The sequence below is a fragment of the Ranitomeya variabilis genome, chromosome 5, assembly GCF_051348905.1.
Source record: "Ranitomeya variabilis isolate aRanVar5 chromosome 5, aRanVar5.hap1, whole genome shotgun sequence".
In the NCBI taxonomy this organism is placed as follows: Eukaryota; Metazoa; Chordata; class Amphibia; order Anura; family Dendrobatidae; genus Ranitomeya; species Ranitomeya variabilis.
The window spans coordinates 153694241-153714475 of NC_135236.1; the positions used below are offsets into that span (position 1 = coordinate 153694241).

A 20235-nucleotide genomic window follows, 5' to 3' on the forward strand; every position below is an offset into this window, starting at 1 on the left:
ATTCGGGCTGTGGGATATTCCTGGAATTATTTGTGAAATTTATCTGGATCTGCATCAGAAGATTTGGTGGCTCAAATACCTATTTAATCTGCTGCTGGACGTCTGTATAACAAATTCAGTTATTTACTAGTGTTGAGCGATACCGTCCGATACTTGAAAGTATCGGTATCGGAAAGTATCGGCCGATACCGGCAAAGTATCGGATCTAATCCGATACCGATACCCGATACCAATACAAGTCAATGGGACTCAAGTATCGGACGGTATCCCTGATGGTTCCCAGGGTCTGAAGGAGAGGAAACTCTCCTTCAGGCCCTGGGAACCATATTAATGTGTAAAATAAAGAGTTAAAATAAAAAATATTGCTATACTCACCTCTCCGAAGCAGCCTGGACCTCACCGAGGGAACCGGCAGCGTTCTTTGCTTAAAATGCGCGCTTTTCCTTCCTTCCGTGACGTCACGGCTTCTGATTGGTCGCGTGCCGCCCATGTGGCCGCGACGCGACCAATCACAGCAAGCCGTGACGTAATTTTCAGGTCCTTCTAGGCATTCAGTATTTTAAAATTACGTTCCGGCTTTGTGATTGGTCGCGTCTCGGTCACATGGGCGACGCGACCAATCACAAGCCGTGACGTCACGGGAGGCAGGAAACGCGCGCATTTTTAAAATTACGTCACGGCTTGTGATTGGTTGCGTGCCGCCCATGTGACCGCGACGCGACCAATCACAAAGCCGGAACGTAATTTTAAAATACTGAATGCCTAGAAGGACCTGAAAATTACGTCACGGCTTGCTGTGATTGGTCGCGTCGCGGCCACATGGGCGGCACGCGACCAATCAGAAGCCGTGACGTCACGGAAGGAAGGAAAAGCGCGCATTTTAAGCAAAGAACGCTGCCGGTTCCCTCGGTGAGGTCCAGGCTGCATCGGAGAGGTGAGTATAGCAATATTTTTTATTTTAATTCTTTATTTTACACATTAATGTTGTTTCGATACCGATACCCGATACCACAAAAGTATCGGATCTCGGTATCGGAATTCCGATACCCGCAAGTATCGGCCGATACCCGATACTTGCGGTATCGGAATGCTCAACACTATTATTTACCGTTGAAGCATATATTGTGAAAGAGTAGACTCTGAGCACTCAATAATAAGACAGTGCACTGCGTATACACTGAGTATATACTGTGAGATATATATATATATATATATGTTGGGAAAAACCGGGTACCCATGATTTATTGTAAATTAGGCGGGAGGCGGGTGTAAGATTGTATTCCTGAGAGGACCACGTGTCACAGGCACAGTATAACCCCGTGTAGGCCCGTTACAGTTAAGGGAGGTAGTGGTATAGTTGTGGGGTAGTCTGATTCCTGTCTGTGAAGCTGGCACTTGGGGTCTCTCAGGCTGTATAACTTGTATTCTGTGAGTTGTGGCTGTTGTGGCCCATATTGTGTTGGGAGAGAAATTCTGTCATTTTTTGCAATAGTTATAAAGAAAAGTTGGTTTAATATCATATTGTGCCCTGAGTCATTCATAGCAGCGCCGTATTCTGTTCTCGAGCAGCGACCGGCATAACGGTCGTCACATTTTGGCGTAGTCGGCAGGATACGGTGCTCGCTATGGATGTTACTGATGGAACAGAAGGCGCTGTCGCTCCTGCTGTAGTTATTCACCCCCCTTCCCCCATTGTTTCTGGTAGAGATCGATTAGTGGGCTGCTCTGCCACGGGAGCGCTGCTTAATCATCTGGCCAAGTTTGATGGATACAATCTGCTGCTCAGTGATTGGGAAGGCAGGTTAAAGAATGCCATTGCCTTGCTTGGTGTTAGCCCCCGACTGCAGCCAGAAGTCGCGCTGAATGCTTTGGAGGGGGATGCCCGCAAAGTTGTCTTGTTGAAATCCGAGGATAAGCGAAGAACAGTTGATGACATCATTCGGATATTGAAAAATGCATTTGATCACGTGGCAGCGGCAGGGCAACTGCGAGTACAATTTTTTCGCTCGGACCCAGAGAGACGGAGAAAGTCTGATCCAGTATGCTATACCATTGGAGGAGCTGCATCAGGAGGTTAAAAGGAAGTCAACTGTGAATGTGGGTACTGAGGCCGAGGTTGACAGCATTCTTCGGGATCAGTTCATTGAGGGGATCCAAAGTGAGACACTAAGGAGTGAATTGTTGCTGAAAGCTCGAAGTATTCCTGGTATTACATATGCTGAAATTCAGGAAGAAGCAGTAGCACGGACCTTAGAAGTAAAGCCCGTTCTGCAGAGGAGTAACCTGCAAGTGGCTGATACACAAGGGCCGGGGCCAGATCCCATCCAGACACAGCTGGCAGCTTTACAGAAAACCATGGAAAGCCTGGCAGAGCAGATGCAGGTTCGGGAAACACCTCCGATGTACCCGGCACCGCCAAACCCCTCTATTCCATTGCATGGGCGGTTACCCTATGCCTCAAGGGAAATGTCGACTGATATAAGACCCTGGCCATCCAGAGGTTTGGCAAGAAGACCGGTGCAATGCTGGCGATGCAGGGAATTTGGTCATTTGCAGCGAGACTGCCAGAGGAAGCTGGCAGATGAAGCTTCATCATCAGTAAAAGAGAGGCCCTCGCTGTAGTTGGGCATACGGTGGGGCAGGAACGAAAATCAGTGCCCAATGTCTGTTCTGAGGATCTGATTGAGGACAGTCCAACTTTGGAGGTGCAGTTTGCAGGCAAGAAGGTGGCATGTCTGGTGGATACTGGGTCGGAGGTGACTACGATGCCAATGAAGTTTTTTAAGGAGCACTTCGAAGGGACTGTCAAACCGGAGTCGGGACATTTATTAAAACTGAAGGCTGCCAATAATGAGGAAATCCCAGTGGCGGGCATTGCGTGGATGAAGGTACAGCTGTGTGGTCAGGAGTTGGGGACCAAGGGAGTGGTGCTCGTGATGACGCAGGCGAGACCAAACCTTCCGGTGGTTCTGGGAATGAACATCCTGAGAGAGCTGGATTCCCTTCTGTTTGAACGTGATGGTCCGCGTTATTGGAAGCGGGTGACGCCCCACAAAGTCACTCAGAGAGTCCTACAGCAGGTGGTCCATTCATGCGGCATTCAGAAGAGTTCGGCAGAAGGAAGAGCAGTGGGAGCGGTGTATGTCCCACGTGGGTCTGCTTTTGTGATCGGTCCGGGTCAAGAGAAGCTTGTATTGATGCCGGTAGGGACACACAGAAAACTGAATGGTGTGGAGGTGATTCTGGAACCGACCAGTCGGTCAGAAGACACTAATAGTCTAATGGTAGCCCGAACAGTGGCCGTTGTACGATATGGAAGTGTACCGATAAGGTGCTTGAATCTGCAAGATCATGAGATGACTCTGGCGGCAGGCACCAAGCTGGCTGATGTATATGTGTGCGGCGAGAGAGTCATTCCCAAAAGTCAGTTTACACTAAGAGCAGACCACAGGACTGCCTGGACCCTGTCAATGCAGACGACAACCGAAGAGTTCCCCACACCTGCGTGGAATGGCAGGAAGATCATGGAGATTATGGGGGTGGATGAGTCCCAGTTAACATTTGAGCAGGCGCGCAGGCTGGAGGATACACTGTGGGAATATCAGGCTGCTTTCTCCAGGGATGATGAAGACTTTGGTTGCACAAAGGCAGTGGAACACGAAATACCCACAGGAGATACCCCTCCGATTCGAGAGAGATATCGTCAGATCCCGCCGAACCTCTATCAAGAGGTTAAGCGGATGATAGCGCAAATGCTAGACAATGGGGTGATCCGCCAGAGTCAGAGTCCTTGGGCCGCACCAGTCGTGTTGGTACGGAAGAAGGATGGGTCCATACGGTTTTGTGTTGATTACCGCAAGCTGAATGCACATACTGTACGTGATTCTTATCTATTACCAAGAATTGAGGAATCCTTGTCCGCACTAGGAAGGCGAAGTATTTCTCTACGCTTGATTTAGCCAGTGGCTACTGGCAGGTGCCTGTGGCGGCTCGAGATCGGCAGAAGACAGCATTCATCTTGCCGATGGGTCTGTTCGAGTTTAATCGGATGCCCTTTGGACTGGGTAATGCCCCAGGAACATTTCAGCGATTGATGGAGTATTGCTTGGGTGACTACAATTTCGAATCTGTGTTGATCTATCTGGATGATGTAATCGTATTCGGAAATTAATTCGATGATCACCTGAAAAAGCTGCGGCAAGTGTTGCACCGACTGAGAGACAATGGACTTAAGATCAAGCCAAAAAAATGTCAACTGTTCCGGACGCAGATTGAGTACCTGGGGTATGTAGTGTCGGCTGAGGGTGTACAACCAGCACCGAGTAAAATTGAGGCCATTCAAGGGTGGCCCAGACCCAAGACCCGGAGAGAAGTACAGGCATTTCTCGGTCTAGCCGGATACTATCGCCGATTTGTAAAAGACTTTGCTAAAGTGGCTGAGCCACTGAATGAGCTGTTGAGAGGGACGGCGCGAGGGCCCAAGAACCAACCCATCCAATGGACAGATCGACAACAACAGGCATTCGATCAGATCCGGGATGCCCTTGTGCAGGCACCTTTGTTGGCGTATGCACGTTTTGACCGACCTTTCATTCTGTACACTGACGGGAGCCTCCATGGCCTGGGAGCTGTGTTAGCCCAAGAGCAGGAGGGGCGTGAACGGGTTATTGCATATGCCAGTCGGTCTCTACGAGACACCGAGCGAAACCCAGATAATTATAGCTCATTTAAGTTGGAGATGTTGGCCTTGGTGTGGGCTATGACTGAGAAATTTGCAGAGTACCTTGCTGGCTCTGAGATTTTTGTGATGACTGACAATAACCCGCTGGCACACCTGGAGAATGCCAGGCTGGGAGCCCTAGAGCAGAGGTGGGTAGCGCGGATGTCCAAGTTTAATTACCGGATTCGGTTCTGTTCTGCTAAAGAGAACTCCAATGCCGATGCACTGTCACGAGTGACTTGTGGCACTCCCCGGCATGTTGTGGATGAAGACCTTGAGGATACCGAGATTCCTGACCTGAGACGATTACCTGTGTTTGTGGATGTGGCACGGTCAAGTGGGGTGGCGACACAGGTCGCCACTTTGCTGGGAAAGACTCATCAGGAGTGGGCCGATTTACAGGATGCAGACTCCGAGCTGTCACGAGTAAAGAAGTGGCTGAGTCAAAAGTCCTGGCCCGACAGAAGGGTGAGAGCTCGGCTGGGTGCAGAGGGGCAGAAACTGCTACGGCAGTGGGATCGATTGGCCATAACGGAAGGGGTACTGTATCGCTGGATCTACATAGCGGCAGAGCTGGGGTACCGTTGGCAGGTGGTGATCCCAGCCTCAATGGCTCCAGACATTGCCCGAGAGGCTCATACGCAGGGTGCACATTTTGGACCTGAAAAGACGTATAGATGGTTGCATCGATTTGTGTACACACCTGGCTTGGAAGAAGTCGTGAGAGAGGTGTGTGCTAAGTGCCGACCCTGTGAATTGAATAAGTCTCCAGAACAGAGAGCTCCAGTTCAGACAATCGTGACGTCTGCCCCGCTGGAAGTATTAATGGTGGATTATCTGTCCATTGGGTACTCCAGCAGCGGTCATCACTCATGCCTGGTCATGACCGATCATTTCACAAAATTTGCTGTGGCCATTCCCACTAAAGATCAAACTGCTAAGTCCGCAGCAGAGGCGATCTGTAAACATTTCATTCCGGTGTATGGCTGCCCCCAAAGAGTGCATTCAGACCAAGGTACCTGTTTTCAGGGTCAGCTCATGACTGAGTTGCTGCAGGTCTATGGGATTCAGCAATCACGGACGCCGCCCTATCACCCGCAGGGAAATGGAGCTTGTGAGCGATTCAACCGAACGCTGCTCCAGATGCTGAGAACGCTGGAACAAAGGCAAAAGGGGTGATGGCCTGAGTTTCTCCCTGAACTTATGTGGGCTTATAATAACAGAGTCCATAACACTACAGGGTTCACGCCTTATGCGATGATGTTCGGCCGGCCAGGACGAGAAATTGGAGAGCTGAGTCTGACAGTACCCGATGAGCCGCAGTATCGTACAGCCAGTGAGTGGGTCCAGGACCACCGAAGAAAACTGCGAGAGATCCATCAGATAGTGAAAGAACGTGTACGGGATCATCCACACCGAGATCGAAAACCAGTGCACGGGGATGAGTTCCAGGTGGGTGACAAGGTGCTAGTGCGGGTTACACGTCCAGAAGGGAAGTTGAGTGACAGGTGGGAGGATATGCCTTACACAGTAGTGGAAAGGGTGTTCCCAGGAGGAAGTGTGTACACTGTGGTCCCTGAGGGGTGTATCGGACCTCGTCGCACGATGCATCGGAATTGGTTAAAGCGGTATATATCCGACGTACCTGTCTGTTCCCCTGAGTCATCTGATCCAATGATGGTGCAACCGAGCAATGTTGAGTGTTACTGTTGGGATGACTGTGATGGCGACCTCTCAGAAATGCAGAGTCCGACAGTGCAAACTCCTGATATGCCCACTGATGTTACTGTTCCACCAGATACGACAAATGTTTCGTTGAACCCGACAGGTACTGGCTTACGGAGGTCAGAGAGGAGCACAGCCGGAATTCCTCCGATACGATATAATCCTGATGAGTATGTGTTGCGTGTGAGTTGTGAGAAGCCATTTGTTGGGACGCCAAATTGAAAGGGGTGTAGTGTAAAATGGTGATGTTTGTTTTTTTTAAAATCATAAACAGTGTTGATACAGTAACTGTGTTCAGCCACCAGAGGTCACCCTTGAGTAATAGACAGGATAATTACAATGTTGTTGCAGTAATTTGGTTCAGCCACCAGAGGTCACCCAGGAGTAAAAGACAAGAAGATTCTGGAAACAGGACAGTTACCTCAGAGAGAGTTTCTGGGCGTTTTGAGAAGAAGCAGCGCGATGATGGAGAGTGGGGAATCCAGATCTTGAGGCATTCCTGTTTGGGACTGTGTGATTTCAAGAAAGCTATCCTTGTGAGTAAACAGAGAAGTGTGACCGGTCACCGACTGTGTAGTTAGCTAGGGATAGCTAGATAGGAATCACAGCCTGTTTAAGGACACTCTTGTATGAAGAATTGCCTGACAACTAATAGACACTGTGTGGATTCCTGCGCTTCACGATTCGGGCTGTGGGATATTCCTGGAATTATTTGTGAACTTTATCTGGATCTGCATCAGAAGATTTGGTGGCTCAAATACCTATTTAATCCGCTGCTGGACATCTGTATAACAAATTCAGTTATTTACCGTTGAAGCATATATTGTGAAAGAGTACACTCTGAGCGCTCAATAATAAGACAGTACACTGCGTATACACTGAGTATATACTGTGAGATATATATATATATATGTTGGGAAAAACCGGGTACCCGTGATTTATTGTAAATTAGGCGGGAGGCGGGTGTAAGATTGTATTCCTGAGAGGACCACGTGTCACAGGCACAGTATAACCCCGTGTAGGCCCGTTACAGTTAAGGGAGGTAGTGGTATAGTTGTGGGGTAGTCTGATTCCTGTCTGTGAAGCTGGCACTTGGGGTCTCTCAGGCTTTATAACTTGTATTCTGTGAGTTGTGGCTGTTGTGGCCCATATTGTGTTGGGAGAGAAATTCTGTCATTTTTTGCAATAGTTATAAAGAAAAGTTGGTTTAATATCATATTGTGCCCTGAGTCATTCATAGCAGCGCCGTACTCTGTTCTCGAGCAGCGACCGGCATAACGGTCGTTACAGTCTGTAGGTTCTTCAGTCAATACTGGTGATCTCTTCATTCTCTTCTTTCTGTTTTATACAGTGGTCAAGAGAATAGTGAAGGGTCCCAAAACTTTACATCACATCAGCAAAGAGGCATGGAGGAAACACAGGCAGAGAAAATGTATTTTATTATCTATTATGTTTTGCTTATATAGCGCTATCATATTCCACAGAGCTTTACAGACATTGTCATCACTGTCCCCGATGGGGCTCACAATCTAAATTCTCTATAGTATGTCTTTGGAATGTGGAAGAAAACTGGAGTACCCGAAGGAAACCCACACAAACACAGGGAGAACATACAAACTCCTTGCAGATGTTGTCATTGGTGGGATTTGAACCCAGGACCCCAGCGCTGCAAGGCTGTAGTGCTAACCACTGAGCCACCATGTTTCTGCAGTGCTGAAAATGATGTACAATATCAAGGTACGGTGATCCCTGGACTTAGACTCCAGAGCGCCAGACTGCACCTGTATAACACTGGTTACCATAGACTTGGCTGGAGAGCCAGCAGTAACCAAGTGTATACCAAGAGTCTGAGCAAGATGCTGAGACTAGCGCCTGTGCTGAGCAGCAATCCCGGAGGCCGGGCCAGCATGGGAGACCACAGCACCAGACAATGCTTGGGATCTGTCCCAAGCAGTGGGAGAATCCTTGCACCTAACATCAGGTGAGAACCAAAAAAGTGTATTACTTGAAAAACGATAACGGTGATTTACCAAGAATGATTACTCTAGAACATTGAAACTGCATTACTGTCATAGAAAATGGGAAAAAAGCGCTATATAATGTATATATGAAATACTCATCTGCAAAATTGTTGGCCAATCTATGTGCTAAGTACCTTCTTTTTTATTGTATTTTTCATAGCAATTTTGCAGATGAATATTTCATATATACATTATATAGCGCTTTTTTTATTTATTCCCATTTACTGTGGCAGTAATGCAGTTTCCATGTTCTAGAGTAATCATTGTTGGTAAATCATGGTGCAACCTTTATCATTTTTCAACATTTAGGCAAGTCACATAAATAGTAAGTGAATCAACTAAGACAAGTATGGATAACAAGTAAATATTTTTCTACATGATAAACTTAGAAAAGGTAATTTTACCTATTCCTCATCCAAATTTGAAAAGATAAGAAGTGTTGGGCATGAGTCAATATATAGAGCACAGAAAAAGAAAGCTCTCAGTTCAGTTTTGTTTTGGAGATGAGCACACTACCTGCCCCTTATTTGCATAATTGGAGAAAAATTGCCCTAGGTTTTTAGACAATTTTGAACACTAGTAGCCGCTTCTGTTCCACTTTTGACATGTACTACTAGGCTGTTTCCGGCCTCACGCAATACACTTGCTTTTGCGTGAGATCACATCCATCTAGCAGGGATTATGCATATTGCCACACTATATATTTCTTTATAACTTAATTCCCAGCGTGTTTTTTGTACAAACACTAACGTTTTTCACTTATTTAACCCTGTAACCACTATACATAGTTTTGCCTCTATCAATGTCCATCTTGTTAGGAACTAATAACTGAACATTGCAGAATAACGCTTGGCTCCAGCACTTAATTACATAGGACAGCATATTTCTCCTTCCATGTCAATATAAACATAGTGCAAACCATTTGCTATCCCCATCAATGATTCAGTGTCTCAGTTTCATGACAATTACCCTGTGTAATTGTGTTTATGATTCATAATTGATTTATTGCTCAGTTCCCATTGAAGCTCATTAACAATGCAGGTCAGGACATCAGAGCTCACATTATGCTGCCATTCTGCCGTAACATCACCGAGTATCATAATTTCATGGTTGCCCGACACAAGGCTGGCAAAGAGAAAGTAATGTGCTCCCTTTGTATTTTCTTGTCTTTAGGGATTAGCTTTGCAGCAAAGCAGACGTTGTTTACAGACACCATCAAAGGCAGGAGCAATATAACCAGACAGATAAAGCTTCCAATGTGTGGGATCAAGCGCATACCTAAAAACCTCAAAGTGACAAACTTATATGAATATGCAGCTGACATTTGTTAAGTAAAGACATACTTTACAGTATGGAAATATAAAAAAGTTTTAATAGCGAATCACCAACTAACTTCCATAATAAATCCTGCCTGGACTTGGCCCCGACTTGGGCATATGTGAAGCAAATCCACAAAGCACCACAGTCCGGCAAAGGGATAAAAACTTTCTTACTTTATTTCCAATAAAAAGTAAAATCCAACCTAAAAGTATCCAGGTAAAGTGGTATATGGCTTACATATTTAGAGTGTATACAAGACACTTAACCCTAGCCTCTATGCTATTGTTGTATACACTTAAACATGTGAGCCACATTTCCCACTTTATCTGCATAAGGCTGTTGAAGTCCTGCAAATCATTGACAGGTAGCAAGGTTATGGGGAACCGCAGACAAACAGGAGAAGTCCTCCACTGACAGCAAGGTTAGTGGAAACCGCAGACAAGCAGGTGAAACCCCCCACTGACAGCAAGGTTACTGGAAACTGCAGACAAGCATATGAAGCCCCCACTGACAGCAAGGTTACTGGAAACCGCAGACAAGCAGGTGAAACCCCCCCACTGACAGCAAGGTTACTGGAAACCGCAGACAAGCAGTTGAAGTCCTGAAGACCATTAGCAGGTAGCAAGGTTACTTAAAACCACAATCAAGCCGGGGAAGCCTCCACTGACAGGTAGCTAGGTTACTGGATACCACAGACAAGCAGGTCTAGTCCTGAAGACCAGTAACAGGGTTACTTAAAACCACAGACAAATAGGTAAAGTCCTGAAGAAAACTGAGAGGTAGCAAGGTTGCTGAAAACCACAGACAAATAGGCGAAGTCCTGACGAAAATTGAGAGGTTGCAAGTAGTGATGAGCGAGTGTGCTCGTTACTCGAGTTTTCTGAGCATGCTCGGATGTCTTGGGCGTGCTCGAATATTATGTTTGAGTTCCTGCAGCTGCATGATTTGCAGCTGTTAGGCAACCTGAACACATGAAGGGATTGCCTGTTTTTTAGAGAATCCCCATATGTATTCAAATCATGCAGCTGCGGGGACTCAAACATAATATATGAGCATGCTCAAGATACTCGGTGAACACCCGAGCATGCTCGAAAATCTCGAGTAACAAGCACACTCGCTCATCACTAGTAGCAAGGTAACTTAAAACCGCAGGCAAGCAGGTAAAGTCCTCCACTGACAGGTAGCAAGGTTACTGAAAGCCACAGACAAACAGGTGAAGTCCTGAAGACCACTGAGTGGCAGCAAGGTTACTGGAAAGTGCAGACAAACAGGTGAAGTCCTACACTGACAGGAAGCAGGATTACTGGAAACTGCAGACAAGCAGGTGAAGTCCTACACTGACAGGAAGCAGGATTACTGGAAACTGCAGACAAGCAGGTGAAGTCCTACACTGACAGGAAGCAGGATTACTGGAAACTGCAGACAAGCAGGTGAAGTCCTACACTGACTGGCACCAGGGTTACTGAAAACTGCAGACAAGTAATTCATGTACGTAAAACCACAGTCAGCCAGGAAACGTCCTGATGACTGTGGACTGTAACTGTGCGCAGACGACTAAAAGAGTTACTATCAAGACTTAATACCAAGACTCATGTGGGTTCTAGGAGACCTTACATAGGCCTTGGAGATATAATAAATGGGAGCATGCTGTGTGAATTGCAAAAAAATCTAACAGACTGGGGCATGTACGTAACAAGATACACATTGTTTAAAAATAGAAAAAAAAACAAAACACATAATCAGGTTCCTTGCATCGTGTTCTCATACACTTTATGCAGTTAATAGCCCTCTGTGTCTGTACTGCTATATACTTAGGCAGTTAACTGGTTCATGCAGCTTTACATGAACACCCGAGCCTTACACTATGGCTGGTCCAAATAACTAAAGCAATTGTTACCATCCACCTCTCGTGTCTTCCCTTTTCCTCATAGTTTGTAAGCTTGCGAGCAGGGCCCTCATTCCTCCTGGTATCTGTTTTGAACTGTGATTTCTGTTATGCTGTAATGTCTATTGTCTGTACAAGTCCCCTCTATAAGTTGTAAAGCGCTGCGGAATATGTTGGCGCTATATAAATAAAAATTATTATTATTATTATTATTATTATTATATTGTTTCCACTTTTTAATCACCCAATATACAGCCAAATATTAACTCACAATTGTACTATTTACTTTAACATACCAGATATTACATATTTACCTGCACTGTGGATCTTGCTTGGGTTAAGGTTTTTATCACTCTTAATTAACTAAATGGTATGCTGTAAAAATAAGTGCATTATCTAGCTATAAATCCTGAGAGGCATAACCTTAAGTTCCAAATGCAAGATCTTTAGCAGAGATTATTTACCATGTGTGGTTTATAATACTGGTGTCTTCTAATGTGATACAAGACACTTGTGCCCACTCAACTTAATAAGTTGATTGAGAATATTCTTAATTATAAAGGTGACCCAGATTTCAATACAAGGGAAGGGTTTTTACAACATTCAGTTGAAAAATATCAATTTCTTATTATGGATAGGAAACAGCTTCAGTTCCAAAGGGATCTGAAGGCTTTTGGGGATAATCAGGCATTCAACTTCCAGAATGCAAATACGTCTGATATTTCTTCCTCGGACATTGAAACTTCTGACACCGAATGTTCCGATCTGGCGTTTTCACCTAAAGGGAGACGTCATAGGCAGGGATAGAGAAGCAGAGGAAGATTTTCCCAAAGGGGATCCTTCAGGGGTGGACAATCAAACCAGCCCATGAGAGACCTTCCATCTGGTTCTACATCATTGCCCTCTACTTCATCTTTTTTTAGAAAGGAATGCCCGGACAGACTATTATTTGAAACCAAAGACCAATTGAATCAGGGGCAAATTATAAACCTCTCATCACATGTCCTTAGAAGTGAGGAGTATAGTGTATTGAGAAAAGGCTTAAATTTTGTACCCACCAATAATTTTGATTGCTTCCAATGGACCAGGGATTTGTTTTGCAGAAAATTAAGGTGGAAAAATTTTTTCTCACGTCATGACAGAGAGAAATGTTCAGGACTGGGTTTGAGTGAAGATGATTTGGAGGGATATAGGACCCTGGTTGACTGTTGAAATGAGAGAGATGGCTCAACTGGACCTTTCACTGATCTCAGGAATAGGAGCACTAAAACCCCGCCACAGGGAGATACCAACAGTGTAGACATATTCCTGAGTTTGGTTGAATGGGATCTTCGTAAAATTCCCTCTAAACCTATTATCCTGGATTCTAATTTGTCTTTGGATGAACAACAGGCATTGTATGAGTTGTCAAAAAGTGAAAAGCTTATCATAAAATCGTCTGACAAGGGCGGAAATCTTGTCATTATGGAAGAAGCGAATTATTTTGGTATGTGCCAAGCCATACTAAGTGACGCAAATACATATGAGATCCTGGTATCTGATCCTATGGAGGTGTTTAAGGATAGGTTGAAGGCTATACTTGATAAAGCAAGGGAAAATGTATTGATCTAAAAAAATTTGTATGACTTTCTTTTTCCAATTCATCCTATATTGGCAACCTTTTATACTCTTCCTAAGGTGCATAAGGGCTTACATCCCTTAAACGGACACCCAATTGTATCGGGAACAGATTCCCTAATTCAAAATTGTGGGACATATTTGGACAAGATTCTCCACCCATTTGTGCTCACCCTCCCTTCATATATTAGGAACACTTCAGACCTCCTCACAAAACTCGAGGATATCCATGTTGTTGAGGGTTCCTTCTTGGCCTCCATAGACATTGAGTCTGTGTATAGTAATATCCCACATGAGTATAGCATTCAAGGGGTCAAACATTTTCTGAGGTCCAGATTGGTGGAATGTGTAAAACATAACATGTTTGTTGTTGACCTTTTGAGGTTCACACTGACTTACAATTTATTCATCTTTGACAGGAAGTAATTCTGTCAGCTCAGGGGCACTGCAATGGGGAGTCCCTGCGCCCCATCATATGCAAATTTGTTCCTGGGCTGGGGGGAGGAAACCAAGGTCTTCACTGATTAAACTAGTTGGTGGTATCCCCATATAGGGGTTTGGTATAGGTTTATCGATGACATTTTGTCATCTGGCAAGGCACAGAGGCTGATTTCCTCAGGTTCATCAAGGATCTCAATTCAAACACTATAGGCCTCAGGCTGACCGAGTTAGGCATTGACTCTTTACCTTTCTTGGATATCCATATTCGAAAAATGATGATGTGGTTTGGAGACTCAGATTTACCATAAACCAACTAGCATCAATAATTTACTTAGATGGGATAGCCATCATCCACTACCTTTAAAATGTGGTATCCCTAAAGGGTAATTTTTGAGGCTGAGGAGGAACTGCTCCAACATGGATGACTTCCAGAGACAAGCCAGGGATAAGAGCAATAGATTTGCTGATAAGGGGTATCCGAGGTATACGGTTGATACCGCTTTTCAGCACGCTCTCTCTTGTGATAAAAGGAGATTGCTTCAGACTCGTATAAAATCTATGGAACAAATCCCGGAATATACCCGTGTTACTCGCACATTTGACTGTCAGAGCAGACGTGTTATGACAGTCCTCAAAAAACATTGGGGATCATTGGGGAATCCTGATGGCTGATCCAGACTTGAAGGACATGGTGGGGCCCACACCTATGATCACCTATAGAAAGGGGCGCTCTATTAGGGACAACCTGGTGCATAGTTTTTTCAGGAGATCCACTCCAGAGGGCACCTGGTTGGATCGGAAGATTTGTGGGTTCTTCAACTGTGGCAACTGTGTCAATTGCAGATGGATGAATCCATGGAAATCTGTCTGCAGCTCTTTCTCTGGCAAGAGATTCTACCAGTGTAATTTCTCCAATTGTAAAAGCACTGGTGTAATCTATTTGGCCACCTACACATGTCCCATGGATTATGTGGGCAAGACTGGCAGGGAGGTCAGAAGGAGGGTGGGTGAGCATATTGGAGACATAAAAAATAAGCGGGATACCCCCTGGCAAGACACATGAATGGGACTCATCAGGGTAATCTAAAACAGGTATTTTTGTCTTGGAGATGGTGAAACCAAATGCAAGGGAAGGTAATTATGACAGACACCTACTGCAGAAGAAATGTGAATGATCTTTCGTATGGGATCCTTAACTCCTTCAGGACTTAATGAACACATTTTGTATGCCTGCTTTCTCTGAACAACCGAAGTTATGAAATCCGTCAATTGAGTATTTTTGCAGCCAGTATTTTTGCAGCCATGTTTCTTTCTAATGTCCTTGATTTGGGATCTTCACCTAATATGGTGTGTTATTCATTTGTATTTGTTATTGGCCTATTTAATAATATTTGTTTGGGATTGATTTGGACATTTGTGCATTGGGTCCCTCTCCCTTTCCCCCTCCCCTTTAAATTCTTGCATAAGTTCATGTATATAATTTTCTTTTGCCGCTTTGCTCCTGCTATTTATTTATGAAAGTAGGGGAATTTTGTAATTTTATAATAAAAAAACGTATTTGCCTTGCCTTTAGATAAAGGATTAACCATGATGAATAAATTACATGAATGGTAAAATTTATTCAAGTGATGTAGGCGCTATGGCTGGCTTGAATTATGTATGATTGCAGGGCGCAGGCGCAATATCATAGGTTTGCGTTCCAGCATATGGAATGCATGCGGATCCAATGCATGCGCAGTACTTCGGCCGCCGTCATTTCCGGTATTGTTTTGACGGCAACACCCGGAAGGATTCTCCATTAGAAATAGGCCTGATGCTATTGCATCGGGAGTGCGGTGAAATGAACATCCCCCTGGCGCTCAGCCAATGATCGGCGCGGGAATCAAATCCTCCACCCCACCGTCTGAGCTAATGAGCAGTGCCGTGTGGCTTTGGCGGGGGATTCAAATCCTGTGCGGCACCGCTCATTGGCTCAGCCGGCGGGGTGGGGGATTTGAATCCCATACCGCTCATTGGCTGAGCGCCAGGGGCGCTCAAACAATTAGCGGTGCCGTGCAGCTTTGGAGGGGGATTTGAATCCTGCGCCACTCATTGGCTCAGCCAGTGGCAGCTTAGCCAATAAGCGATGCCGCGCTTTGAACGGCGCGGGATTCAAATCCCCCGCCAAAGCCGTGCGGCACCGCTCATTGGCTGAGCACCCCTGGCACTCAGCCAATGAGTGGCGCGAGATTTAAATCCCCCGCCCTGCAGGCTGAGCCAGTGAGCGGTGCCTCGCGGGATTTAAATGCCCTGCCAAGCCTCAGCCGGCAGGCGGCTCAGCCAATCAGTGGAGCCGCACGGCTTTGGCGGGGGATTTCAATCCCACACCGCTCATTTGCAGAGGCCAGGGGCGCTCAACCTATGAGCGGTGACGCGCAGCTTGGCAGGGGATTGAAATCCCACGCGGCAATGCTCATTGGCTCAGCCGGCAGGCCAGGGGATTTGAATCCCATGCCGCTCATTGGCTGAGTGCCAGGGGCACTGTATGTACTGTATGTTGTATGTACTGTATATTGTATGTACCTTATGTTGTATGCACTGTATGTTGTATGTATTGTATGTATTGTATGCACTGTATGTTGTATGCACTGTGTGTTGTATGTACTGTATGTTGTATGTACTGTATGTACTGTATGTAGTATGTACTGTATGTAGTATGTACTGTATGTAGTATGTACTGTATGTACAGTATGTACTGTATGTAGTATGTACTGTATATAGTATGTCCTGTATGTGCTGTATATGAGTGTATGTATTTTTCTTGCATTCAACTACTATCCCATCATTGGCTAATGTGTCAATCACTGTCACTTTAGCAGGCATAGCCGGATAGGGCTTGTAGTCCCATCGGACGATGCCTGCACACACACACACCCCTAAAGACCCCCCAGGAAAGCCTGCAGACCCCCGGACAGCGCCGCAGACCCCTGCCCCTGGCGCCCAGCCAATGAGCAGTGCCACGCGGCTTGGCGGGGGATTCAAATCCCCCGCGGCACCGACTGAGCCAATGAGCGATGCTGCACAGGATTTGAATCCCGCGCCGAAGGCGCATGGCACAACTCATTGGCTGAGCCGCCCGCCAGCTGAGCCAATGAGCGGTGCCCCACGGGATTTGAATCCCCCACCAAGCCTCAGCCGACGGGAGACTCAGCCAATGAGCGGAGCCACGCAGCTTTGGCGGGAGATTTGAATCCCGCGCCGCTCATTGGCTGAGGCCAGGGGCGCTCAGCCAATGAGCGGTGCAGCACAGCTTGGCGGGGATTCAAATCCTGCGCACCAATGCTCATTAGCTAAGCTGGCGGGGCAGGGGATTTGAATCCCGCTTCGCTCATTGGCTGAGCGCCAGGGACAAGTAGGATGCCAACCTCCGCTGACAGGCAGGGAACAGCGGAGGTGCATATTAGAAGAGGTTACTTATCTTATTCATTTTTGTTATGCATCATTTTTATCAGGCATGTTAATTCACTCTTTTCCCTGACCTGATTTATATATACAGGTGCACTGCCTTTCTTTCTGACCTGTTCTATTGGGTACTGTCCTCATATGTTGTGAAAAAGTGGATCAGCCGGCACTTATCAATAGGGCATAATAGGACAGTAGGGTCAGCCATCGGTGAGCGGGGGCATCATTCTCATGTGGGTTGCCATAGGGTGCCAACCTCTGCAACCAGGCAGGCACACAGTTCAGGGTTCATCTTGAGGGTGGATGTAGTGTGCACTTTTTTAGTGTGGTGTTTGTAATTGTTGTGTGTCCCTTTTTAGAGTTATATATTAAAAGTTGTTTTATCTTGTTATTATTGGGGAATTTTCATGATAGCTTACATTTAATTACCCCCTTATACCTAGTTTGATTATTTCTATCTTCTAATGTGATACAAGACACTTCTGTTCTCAGTTGGCACTTGGTATATGAATTAGCATTGGAATGGCCCATTGTAGGACTGGATGATCCTCTGGTGGGCCCTAGCCTCTCCTAATGCAATGTACTTCCTGCAGGGGAGAAAATAGGTATGGAGGCCACTGCCCACCAATCAAATTGCAGGGCATTCTGCCAAGCATTTATACTGACATTAGTTTATTTAACTAATTTTCCTGAGTGTGATTGAACAGTTTGCTGAATCTCCTGATCTCCTCTCTTGTCAGAACTTCATCAAAATCAAGTAAGAGAGAAGAGGCAAATGAAACTCAAAACAGGAAATTCTACAGAGCATAAAAAGATGTTAGTAAGGAAGCGGGTGCCCCTTCTCTCTCAAGATGATTTTTTGCAGTGATAGCTGCAGTGTCTATCTATCCTTGAGTGAAGGTTTATTAGGTTCTAGGAACTGAGAAAACTGTGGTGCCAGATCAGGCATAGTAGCAAATTACAGTAATGTACAAAATGAGTTTATATATATGTGTGTGTTTGTGTATATATGTGTGTGCAGGGGCTGGCTGGCACTTTTCAGCCTGGAGGGCCATCACAAGGCAGTGACCCTTGGGTTGTGGTGGTCCTCCTTTTCCCTGCTTATCTCTGGCCATTGCATTAAAGCAGCAGAGATAACATGCTTTAAAAACAGGCTGGTACATAGATATGGGATATGCAATATGATGTCCCCACTGCCTCCTATATATAGCATGAGGCTTTATAGTTTTCTATGTACCGTATACTATAGCTCCCCACAAATAGTATGTCTCCAAAACCCCCTATATATAGTATGATCTTCCCCTACAGCTCTCTAATTGCGATATTATGTACCTCACAGCTTCCTATTAGTGATGAGCGAATATACTCGTTACTCGAGATTTCTCAAGCATGCTTGGGGGTCCTCTGAGTATTTTTTAGTGCTCGTAGATTTTGTTTTTCTTGCCGCAGCTGAATGTTTTACATCTGTTAGCCAGTATAAGTACATGTGGGGGTTGCCTGGTTGCTAGGGAATCCCCACTTCTACTTATGCTGGCTAACAGATGTAAATCATTCAGCTGCAGCAAGAAAAACTAAATCTCCGAGCACTAAAAAATAACAAGTATAACGAGTAACAAGTATATTCGCTCATCACTACTTCCTATATATAGTACGATGATCCCGCATCCCATCTATATATAGTATAATGTCCCTACAGCCCCCTATATGGAATATGGTGGCCCCACAGCCCCCATATGATGGTCCCCACATTTTCTTTTATTTATTTATATATATATGTTACGGCTAGCGGAACGCACCGAATAAATAGAGATGTTTTTATTGATATTGGTGAGTTCGCAGCCCGGGGTCCACCGTGCAGGAGTACCTGCTGCTAGCAACGGCGGCATGATATGGCGGTATGGACTAACTCAGTTACTTCACCGAGTAGTCATGAAAGAAAAGCACTGTGCCCTGTTAGGCTTCACAGAGGCACAGGCTAACTGCCCACCCAGAGAGCAGTCAGTGGTCACGCATGCACACAAAACTCCTCGCCGGAGGTGCCAGCATTCTAGGGGCTTATTTCAGCCGGGTCCCTGAACACATACTCTCGTGACCACACTGGCGCAAAGCACTTAACAAAGAACAATAATAGCGCATGGCCGTGCGGTCATGCGAACCTTAAATAGCTGCAGCACATACAGTACCTTCCTAGAAGGACCAATGAGAAGCTACACCAGAGCGTGAGCACCTACAGGACTTTCCTGAAGGAGCCAATGACCTTAGCTGCAGTATCAGATCATGTGACCCTCGATCTCCACTGAGAGATCTTACTCTGGGCATGCTCAGAACGAGCAAAGCAGGACTTAGACCCAGAAGTGTCTGCTCGCCGCTGCCCAGCACCGACTTCAATGGCAGAAGCAGGAAAGGCAGCAGTAACTCTTAGCACAGAGTCAGACTGAGCGAGACGCTGGGACCGAAGTCTCCGCTGAGCAGGCTCCACTGCGGCAGGAGAAGAATGGGAAACCGCAGCGGAGATGGACTGAGATTCCCCCTGTGCAGAGGAGGGAACTTGACCCCTAACATTACCCCCCTCCTTGGGCTTCACTACGTTCGAAGGCAGCAATGAGCTGCGGAGCCCGAAGGCGCTCAGCAGGCTCCCAGGACCTATCCTCAGGACCGTAACCCTTCCAGTCCACCAAATAAAATTTTTTGCCACGAACCACCTTGTACCCCAAAATAGCGTTCACCTCGTAATCGTCCGTAGACGAACCCGATGTCCCGGCAGATGACTCAGAAAACCGGGACATGTATACGGGCTTAAGGAAAGACACATGAAAGGTGTCGGTGATACCTAGGCGTGGAGGAAGAGCTAGACGGTAGACCACAGGATTAACCTGTTCGAGGACCTTGAAGGGACCCAAGTTGCAAGGAGCAAACTTAGTGGACTCAACACGCAGCCTGATGTTACGGGCGGAGAGCCACACTAAATCGCCGGGAGCAAAGGTCGGAGCAGGGCGCCGATGTGCATCGGCGGAAGACCTCATTCTCTCCTTGGAGGCCCGAATGGCATCCGGAGTGCGGTCCCA

The 20235-nt window shown here is 46.1% G+C and overlaps 1 pseudogene; it reads left to right on the plus strand.

The window, feature by feature from the left end:
- Positions 1-2765: 2765 nt before the first annotated feature.
- Positions 2766-4171, plus strand: LOC143774896 (uncharacterized; annotated as a pseudogene).
- The last annotated feature ends 16064 nt before the right edge of the window (positions 4172-20235 follow it).